Source organism: Littorina saxatilis, linkage group LG15, assembly GCF_037325665.1.
Source record: "Littorina saxatilis isolate snail1 linkage group LG15, US_GU_Lsax_2.0, whole genome shotgun sequence".
Lineage (NCBI taxonomy): Eukaryota > Metazoa > Mollusca > Gastropoda > Littorinimorpha > Littorinidae > Littorina > Littorina saxatilis.
Genome location: NC_090259.1, coordinates 48,257,405 through 48,267,396, shown reverse-complemented (window position 1 = coordinate 48,267,396; position 9,992 = coordinate 48,257,405). Strand labels below are relative to the sequence as shown.

Here is a 9,992-nt window from a genome sequence, read left to right as displayed (position 1 = left end):
ACCGATTACATAGAGTCACTTTTTCTCAAGTGACTCAATAAAGTTTCCACCACCACGTCTGTGGTATGTTTTTATACTGTTTGATTGAATAGACTGACGTGCATTCTCTCGCAAATGTGCGCGCGTGTGTGTTTGTCTGTGCCTCAGACTTATTAATCAAAGATGATGTTGCACATTGCAGATCTATGCGACAGGAGCAAGTGGACAAGACAGCTACATTTGTCTGAGCGAAGATCCAACGGTAAGCTCTTTTTGCCGAAGACAGCGAGCCTGGGTGCATGCATGCAAGCTTCTATCATGTTCGTGTGAGTGCTGCAGGGCTATTAGACGACTTTTCATTATTCTTGATTTGGAGAATCATGCAGGGTATTAGAAAGTGCAGAATATACACGTTTGAACAAATACGATGTGTGTTTGCTCTGAAAAAAAGAAAAGACGCAACAAACAAACATTGTATTTGTTTAAAGTATCACAAATATTTATTACCTGTATCTGCATGTTTTGATAATGATGAAGGGTAAATTACTTTGACGTGTGCTTTTTTTTTTAACCACACTGATAACGAATGATAGAAACACAGACACACTTAATAACATATCCACAAAAATTGTAACAATAAATGTAAGCTGAACAATGCCTGCAACACATTTCAGGCCTCAGAAGGAAGTAATTATGAGATTCAGACAGAGAGAGAAAGCCCAACACGAAACCAGTTGTGACATTTTTTATTTCATTATGTAATATTAAAAACACGACAACAACGTATTTCCTGTACTTAGTTTCGTGCAATTATGGATTGCAAAGTATGTCTAATTGAGTGGCATAAAGAGGCACAGTTGCATGACAAACCAACTCGGATCTTGACTAGGATCAGGATTTTACATGGACACAACCTAGAATTTAACATCCTGGGGGGAGGGGGGTACTGCGCCTTTCACATCAAGATGTAAAGATCTATTTTAAATGATACTTATTAGAAGGGAACAAAATCAAACAAACTACAACAATCGTTCTGAGGGGAGAGAATTACCTCTTCCGAAGAAATTACCTCCCTTGCTTTTCTTGTCGTGACTTATGTAGAGTAAAGTGAATAGAAAGTGAATCAGTCAGTAACAAAACAAACCACAACATTTCTTAAGATCAATGAGGAGTCTTGAAGTATTTGTCAATGTTAATCTTGTATGCATAACAAACAATATATATTACGGATTGATAATTAAAGAAAATCGTCTCTTCTACAGGGTTGACCCCCCTAAAAAGGACACCCACAACCATGCAAATTACTTCTGCATCTGTTGAACCAATTATTTCATATATGGTATTCATTAACTTCAGTTTATGTTCTGCCTTTCCAGTAAGTGGCAATTTTGTAAATTGACTTTTGTGCAATTTTAATTTTTTCTCCAAATTCGGGGGTCGACTAAACAGAACGAGTTTTGACATTGAGCGGTAGCCATTTTTACCTAATTTAAACCCTTCAGGCTTTTACCTTTTTGATTATTTTGAATGTCTGAGTATGTAAAAACATCCCCTTCAATCCCCAGGCTATCGATGACCTGAAGAAAGCATGCAGTTACAGCTAGGTTCAGGGCAATCCTCAGACACGAAAGCGTTGGTGTCATTGGTGATGCAAAAGTTAGATAATTTAACCTACAAATTTGCCACTTTGTGAACTGCACATGCATAAAATCAAGTTTAAGTATGCTGAATATGAAGTTATCCAGTCAATTGGTGTAGAAGTTATAGCATTTCTGTCAGTTAACAGTATTTAAAATCTCTAAAGTAAAATCTGACATATTCGAAAGTTTTGCATAAACACCCAGACAATTTTTACGATACTCTCCTAAGCTTCTCCACTTCTCAGCCCTGTCTTGGAAATGAATTCGAATAAGGCAGTCAAAATAACTTAGTTTGGAGCACCCATCAATCAGAATAAGCATCAACTTTTGACACAGGAAATATCTTCTACCGAAAGCTCTCCTGGTTTTATTCTACATTTTTCCTGCATAATGGTAACAAATTTAATGATAAATCTAAACAACGAAGTGACTGTGGTAAGATGAACAAAGTTAAAAAACAAAGGATTACTGTAAATGGTTTACGAATCGAAATCTAAACAAGTTTTAATGATAAGTAAAATGATAAAAAAACCAAGAAGAGCAAACGCTCGATCGAGTCACTTTCGCAGTTCTGAATATTATATGAGGCATCAGATGGACAGGAAGAAATTGCTTTTCACAACACAATGAGTCACGTTCACATAAAATTTGAGCCCGGTCACTTTTATAGTTTCCGAGAAAAGCCCAACGTTAAGTTGTGTGTTGCCGAACAGAAAAGGCTAGTTATCTCCCTTGTTTTTCTGATAACGTTCGTAAAAGGCTACAGATGTAAATACTTTGATGTAAAGAATAATCCTACAAAGTTTCAATCACATCCGATGAACTTTGTCAAAGATATAAAATGTCTAATTTTTCCTTTGACGCTGACCTGTGACCTTGAAAAAGGTCAAAGGTCAACGAAACCATCGTTAAAGTGTAGAGGTCATTGGAGGTCACGACTAAACAAAATATGAGCCCGATCGCTTTGATAGTTTCCGAGAAAAGTCCAACGTTAAGGTGGTGTCTACGGACGGCCGGCCGGACGGCCGGCCGGACAGACTAACACTGACCGATTACATAGAGTCACTTTTTCTCAAGTGACTCAAAAAAATAAAAAAAGCTAACGTTCTCGCATTTGTCCAGAATTATTCCATGTTTAACATGGGAACAGAGGGATAATTGGTCTAAAGAATTTTTAAAAAGGAGGGTTAGGGTAACCCTAACCCTCTTTGGACTATCTGTATGCAATGCCCGCTATAGGTGAAAGACTTTTGTGGAAGCCATGGAAGAATGCATCGCTGTTGTGCTGGTTCAGCTTGAGGTCCTGTCCTAGCGAATATCCTGCACACACAAAAACACGACTTTTTAAGCCACTTATGTTGATTCCGTGACATAGCTTTGTTAAAACCGTGTGCCTGATAATAATGACAGATTTTGTTGATATACATTTTTTTAAGACACCCCATATAATATTGTTTGACAATCTCTTTCAACATAGTTTACGAATCACCAATGTGTATACAAACGCAAATAACCCACAGGTCAATAAATTACTTTCCAGAGAGAGAGAGAGAGAGAGAGAGAGAGAGACAGAGAGACAGAGAGACAGAGAGACAGAGAGACAGAGATTAAAACTAGAAAATGTGTGCTATATTAAACAAGGATAATAGTCTATAATCACTGTCAAATCTTTGCTTGTACCTGCATGGTGTTTACTGCGCTATATACACAAACTATTTTATTTCCTTTTTTTGGGGGGGGGGGGGGGGATGTTTTGTGATGAGGGTTTTTTCAAAGCCTTTACTGCTTTAGTCATTGAATCCACCCGACTTCGATTTATTGTTCAGTGATGGGTAATTGTGTGACCAACTATGTAAGTTAGTGATTGTTCTGGCTTCATACAATGACATTGCATTAATTTTATAGATTTTTCGGACATGTTCACAATGCTTACATGACCACCAAATGGAAAATCAGTTGGTATTTGTTATGTTTTTGTGTTAGCACAATCTTCATACAAGTAAACAGAAACAGTTTTGTTGCAAACAGAGCCTTCATAAGGAAAAATGCTTCTAAGTCATTCTAAGTCAAAATACATACCCCCTTTTTCGTATTGCGTAAAATATACCCATAAATTCTGGACATCATATTTTTATTTTTTTCACAACAATGAAACCAAACTTTGGCATATGTTTTAGCAATATATTCACAATAAAACCTATGAGTTTGAAAGCTGCATCTTGTTTTGTTTATTTTTTAGAATTTTGTTTTGCAAACCCATGCAAATGGCCAGTTTCTGGGGAGAGACTGGGGAGATAATGGCCAGAATAGAAAGAGTTAATAAGTAAACTAATGTCAGATGTAGGTATTTACCTTGTTTGCCTTCGCGTTCTTGATAGCCCGCTGCAGCATTTGTATCACTTCCCTTGACATTCAAAACGCCAATGTATTTCTGAAAGGAAAATAAAGATATTGACCGAAACATCACACAAGTGGTATATCATGCTAGGTTTTGTTTACAGTGCCTGTTCTACGACCACATCTGATTGTAATTTAAATAAAGAAAAACTGTATCCATTTATTACTTCTCTATTTGTGTGTGTTTGCGTGTGTGCAGGGGCGGATCACATCATTTTTAAGGGGGAGTTTCCAAATTTCTTTTAGGGATAATTTGACGACGCGAAGCGTTTAGTTGAAGACGCGAAGCGTTCAACCTCCTTGGGGGGGGGGGGGGGGGGGGGGGGGGGTTCCGACAAATGTTGATAAAAACAAGAAAAATGGATCAATCAGCCAAGAAACATCCCCTAATACACCTTCCAAAAAAGTAAATTTATTAAGAAGAACAATTTGAATCACAACAAGGACAATTGATCGATCTGGCGCAACCTGAGCAAACTAATTAGCCAACTTCTTTCCAAAATCGTCACTTAGAATACAAAGGCCGGCTCCTAAGTGGTCCGGAAACCCCGGAACCCCCCTCCGGATCCGCCCAGTGTGTGTGTGCACGGACGTACATGAGATGGACGGCTGTCTTAGGGTCAAGGTCGAATAAGTGGACTGTTGACACACCCACCTGACGCGCGGTACCCGCTTCTTCCGGTTAATGGCCGACATCGGCTTTGGCGTGTTTCGGTCCTGATGCTACTTCGCGAAAAATGGCATTTATGTGCAAGGGAAGCGGTTCAAACTGCTGTATTTTTGGATGCCACACGACGCAAAGGAAATGTAGAGGGCTTTCTTTCGTCAAACTTCCGAAGGCTGGAGTCAGTGTTGACCAAAACAAATGGCGTGCTAGTTGATCCATGCCATAAATCGCGCTGACGGCAGCTTCAATCCAGACAAAGCCAAGATTTGCTCACGTCATTTGGCTCTGGAGTTCCCCATTAACAATAGTGGTCACAGTTTAAAACTTGGTAATTAAATAATTAAACGGTCAATACTTTTAGTTTTAACAGAGAACGTACCTATCGCTATCGCAATTATAGATTATAACTTATTAAGAAATATGTGTGTTAATAGTATGAAGTGTGTGTGGAGGGGGGAGGGGGGTATTTATGAACAAAACCACTTGATGCCATGAGGACAGAAATTTGGGAAAAAGAATAAAGTCTGCAAACCAAACTTAGCACAACTACAATAGAACAGGATGAGTGAGTGATCAGGGTGAATGAGTTAGTTAAACTGTGACTGAATATCTATTGATTGATTGATATCAAAGTGAACATTAGGGGGGGGGGGGTTAGAAATGCACCATTGTGCACTCGCCTTGATGTAAGGAACATTACTGCAGTCTCCAACAGCTTCAAAGTGGGTTAGACAGGCTCTTGATAAAGACTGAGGCAAATATGTGCCAAATCACACATTGTCTTGTAAGAAGGAAAAATCTTCATTTGTCACCTTTCTGCACTTTTTTGACTTTGAGTGCATAGCCACAATGGTCACAGACAAGATGCATCAAACAGGTTTCAAAAAGACCCCAAACTGAACTTGTTATGGCTATTTGTAACCTCTCTCACCTTTTTGACTTGGCCGTACCCAAGCCAAAAGGCTAAAAAAATCATAACTAATTCCATGTTGACTTTATGGTGGGGTGGACCTATTGTTCCAGACTCGCCTTGATTAGAGCAACACTAGTGCAGTGTCCAACAGCCTTTAAAATTTGTTTTGACCTCTTGACAATGTACATGTCAACAATCCCTGACTGTGATGTAGTAAGAAAAAATCTTCATTTCTCCCCTTTCTCCATTTTTGTGTGTGTCAGTGCATAGCCACAATGGTCACAGAAAAGATGCAGCAAACAGATTTGAAAAAGACCCAAAAGTGAACTTGTTATGACTATTTCTAACCTTTCCCACCTTTTTGACTTGGCCGTACCCAAGCCAAAAGGCTGAAAAATCATAACTAATTCCATGTTGACTTTTTGGTGGGGTGGACCTATTGTTCCAGACTCGCCTTGATTAAAGCAACACTAGTGCAGTGTCCAACAGCTTTTAAAATTTGTTTTGACCTCTTGACAATGTACATGTCAACAATCCCTGACTGTGATGTAGTAAGAAAAAATCTTCATTTCTCCCCTTTCTCCACTTTTTTGTGTGTCAGTGCATAGCCACAATGGTCACTGAAAAGATGCAGCAAACAGATTTGAAAAAGACCCAAAAGTGAACTTGTTATGACTATTTCTAACCTTTCCCACCTTTTTGACTTGGCCGTACCCAAGCCAAAAGTCAAAAATCAGTAAATAACAAAAACGTAGTTAAGTTTGAGATAACTGAAAAATGGTAATTATTCAATTTCAATTTAATGGGACATCAGTCTGTGGTAGTACAAAGTCTCGTTCCTTGACTTCTCTTTTTTTTTATCAAAGTGCTTGTGGCTCCTCATATGCATATAAGATACTGAATCTGAAAGCAATTCAATTTCACCTAAGGCCGTAAGCTGTCCTTTTGCACTGCCCTCTTCTCAGAAACAAATGAAAATTCTTAGACTGCATATTGTTGTCAGAACACAAACATCTGTGATCAGAACTCCCCTTTTTTCTTTTTCTTTTCTTACACAGTTACAATTCCTCTCTCTCGCTCTAGTTATGTTTAGGAAATGGATTGGAATCGTTAGCTACAACCAAAACAAGTTTCTTGTGAACTGACGTACGAAATGCCACATCAAAACATTTTAACTTCTCATAATCTTTAAAAAAAATAAACAACAACAAAAACGTGGCAACTCGTACTTCTCGAGTCAGTCAGTCACTCGCGTTCCGTGACACATGCACTTGTCAACTTCAGTTTGGTAATTGAATCAGTGATTCACAATACTCCTACAAACCACTCATTCTGAAACTCACTTTTGTAATAAAAACAAGCAAACTTACATTGATTATCTGCTCAATAAAAGGATCCATCGCTGCATCAGAATTCTCTCTGAACGCCATTTCGAGCATTCGCCGGAAGTAAGCGACTCAGTCATTTGGTGACCTTGACCGCTCAAGCCAGTTATTAACAGAGACAAAGAGCAGCTGGCGCGAAGACAGCTGTCCAGGTAATGTAAGTCCGTGGTGTGTGTGTGTGTGTGACCGATGACCTTCTCTAAATTCTAATCGTTGTGTTTGCATGGTAATAAAGTTTTAATACTGGATATGCCAATGAAAAAATATCATTTCTTGTTCATGTCATTGTGTGTGTGTGGCCAGGACCGTGACTTCTGCTTGCCTCGACGTCTTCAGAAAAGACACAAAATGCCAGCAGGCGTATGTTCTTGGAGCACTCAGTATGCCGTCATCTGCAAACAAATAAATACAAATTATTCAATTGTGTAAATAAAGAACAATCATTTTAATATTACAACAAAAAATTCATATAACTGTAGTCTTCACCAGAGACATCCACTACACTATCTTTAAATAAAACTGCCGTAAAAAATTGAAATACTATAAAACTTACCCCCACTCAGATCTATTTGGGATTATTCAAGTTTCAACCATGAAACGATGCCGGTTTGGACAGATCTGCTAGTTTGCCGCTGAAACTGAAATCAAAGGCGATCTTCAGAACTATTTCTAATCTTGTATTTGTGATTAATATAAAATACTGATCTTCCCAATAGAAGCTGATGTGTATACACATGACCAGGACAAGGTATTTTGTTACAGGGCATTTACGCAGACGTCGCAGTTCAAAATATCGTTTTAGATCTGATTTTGTACAGCAGCCTGTGTGATTCAGAATCGTCTGCCCTTTTTCGGTTTAACATTTTATGGACGATTCCTATGAGACTGCTCAATCATAACTGATGACAAATTCAGAAACAGATGATGGTTTCAAGTAGGCTACAGTAATGATTCGTTAAAAATGTCAAGCCACTCGTCGATCATTCACACTCAAAGAACCCAAGCCAAATCTGCTCTAGTTCCGAGCAGCTTTTTCCAACTGAGACCCTAATTGTTACGCATCTGCCTCGAAAAGATAGACCACAAACAAGCGGCACTGTACCATGCTTTCGTTTATGTTGCTAAACAGATTAAATGTGCATTGTAAATGTGCTTACAGCAAAGAAATGCATCCTTACTTACCACAAAAATACTGTATACCACATTCATCGCACTTGTGTCTTCTTACCAAAACCTATCGATATGTTTGTTTACGATATATTGGTAATTACTAACCGTTAACTATTTTTCAAAAATCTGAAATGACTTTTAAGAATCAAAGAAAGATTCGCTAAAACGGTTGACTTCAGAAAATAAGCAATATTTTTTCTGAACCATGAAATAAAAATCGAAAACTCCGTTTGATCTTTTATTTTGGTAGATTGATGACAACAGCCGGAACTGAAAGTACCAGAACCAAAAATTAAGGGCATTAATCAGGTAAACTAAGAAGATTGTCGTTCCTGGCGCGCACTTCACATGTCCGTCAAACAGTGTCAGAGTGAGAGAATTTTTTTTTTTTTTTTTCGCAGTTCGACAGTATATGAGGCCCTTCTTCATATCAAAGTGTAAAGGTTGCTGAACGATGTTTTTTCTTTTTGCTTGTTAAGTTACACTTTAAGGGGGAGGGGGGGGCGTGTGCCCCTTGATCAGTCTCGGGCGCTCTGCGACCTCGATTTACACTCTTGAATTCTAAAAACACCCCCCTTACAAACTAACTGATCTACCCTGGTGTATATATGTGTGTGTGTGTGTGTGTGTATGTGTGTGTGTGTGTGTGTGTGTGTGTGTGTGTGTGTGTGTGTGGTGTGCGATTCAAAGAAATTTACTGGACAGATCTCCATGAAACTTTGCACACAAATGTTCCGACCCCCAACCCTTCACCCTGATTCAAACTCATGTATCACAAGTCCAGCGCTCTACCAACTGACCTACAGCGCTCCCAAATTATTTCTTTTTATCCTTTTTGTCAGTCAAGATATGGGGGTGGGGTTGGTACGGGAATAATTGTGAAGCAGACAATAAGGCAACAACTTATTTTGTTCACAGGTATTGTATCTGTATACAGTGAACTTAGCTGTGTTCAAGTTCAGTTATGTTCTGTCGAGCGAATTTTTTAAAAATACGTTTTTACTACTAAAGGAGTGATCATTTTATGTGTACGCCCTCGAGAAACCTCGATCATTTTCTGAAAATGCACGTTGATAAGTACCGTTTTATGATAAAGTTATACTCTCCATTCATTTATCTACACAAACTAATGTTTCATTTATCATTTGTAGAGCTAATTATGTCAGTTGGGATCCTGTTAAGAATCGCAGTGTTTTTCGCAAAATCGTACTTGACAACCCCCAGTAAAAAAATTCAAAAAAAAGGTTAATAAGGCTGCCACCTTTTTTCTTTGCACAGTTGTGTCCATATTGCTTAGAGGAACCTGTGCACAAAATGTGTAATGTTTATGTCGAGCGATTTGAACACGCAAGTAACCCCTTAAAGTAAAACCGGCTGGCCACGCAAAACTAAATTCTGTGAAAATAATCACTCTTTATGGAGGGCACCTAGGATGTTCTCTAGCGGTAAGGGTTTAAATGAAAAGGTGTAAAAGCCTGACAGTGTCTGTGACCAGAAACTGATGGTTTACGGGAAGCGAAGTGGGCCTTTAAAGGTGGTCGTCTACATTTTTGCATTTTTTCAATAATCTTATGGTTAGATTTAGCTAAAAAGTTATGTTAGATGATGAATGAACCCTGGGGAAAAAAGTTATCGAAAAAAAAATTCGGTGGACCAGAAACAACCCTGGGATACTGCAAAGTTGAAATTGGGCACCAAATCCGACCGGCAAGTGACAAAAAATGCTCGTTGAATTTTACGTCAGGGGTGTGTTCAAAGTACTTTTGGCGAAATCGTAAGCATGACAAAGCCCAGAGAGTCTTTCTACGGAAGAGCATGCTGAAACGGGAATGTAAGTATAA

At 38.6% G+C, this 9,992-nt stretch overlaps 1 protein-coding gene and 1 long non-coding RNA gene across 3 annotated transcripts in view; both read right to left on the bottom strand.

The window, feature by feature from the left end:
• LOC138949514 (uncharacterized) overlaps nt 1-9,992 on the bottom strand; it is a 725,664-nt gene that overhangs the window by 634,060 nt on the left and 81,612 nt on the right. The gene's annotated exons all lie outside the window — the stretch shown is intronic.
• On the bottom strand, nt 711-8,185 carry LOC138949505 (uncharacterized). The gene is made up of 3 exons (XR_011450308.1): nt 6,967-8,185; nt 3,972-4,050; nt 711-2,939 (listed from the first exon to the last, which is right to left on the bottom strand). It is a non-coding gene; the product is annotated as an uncharacterized lncRNA (long non-coding RNA).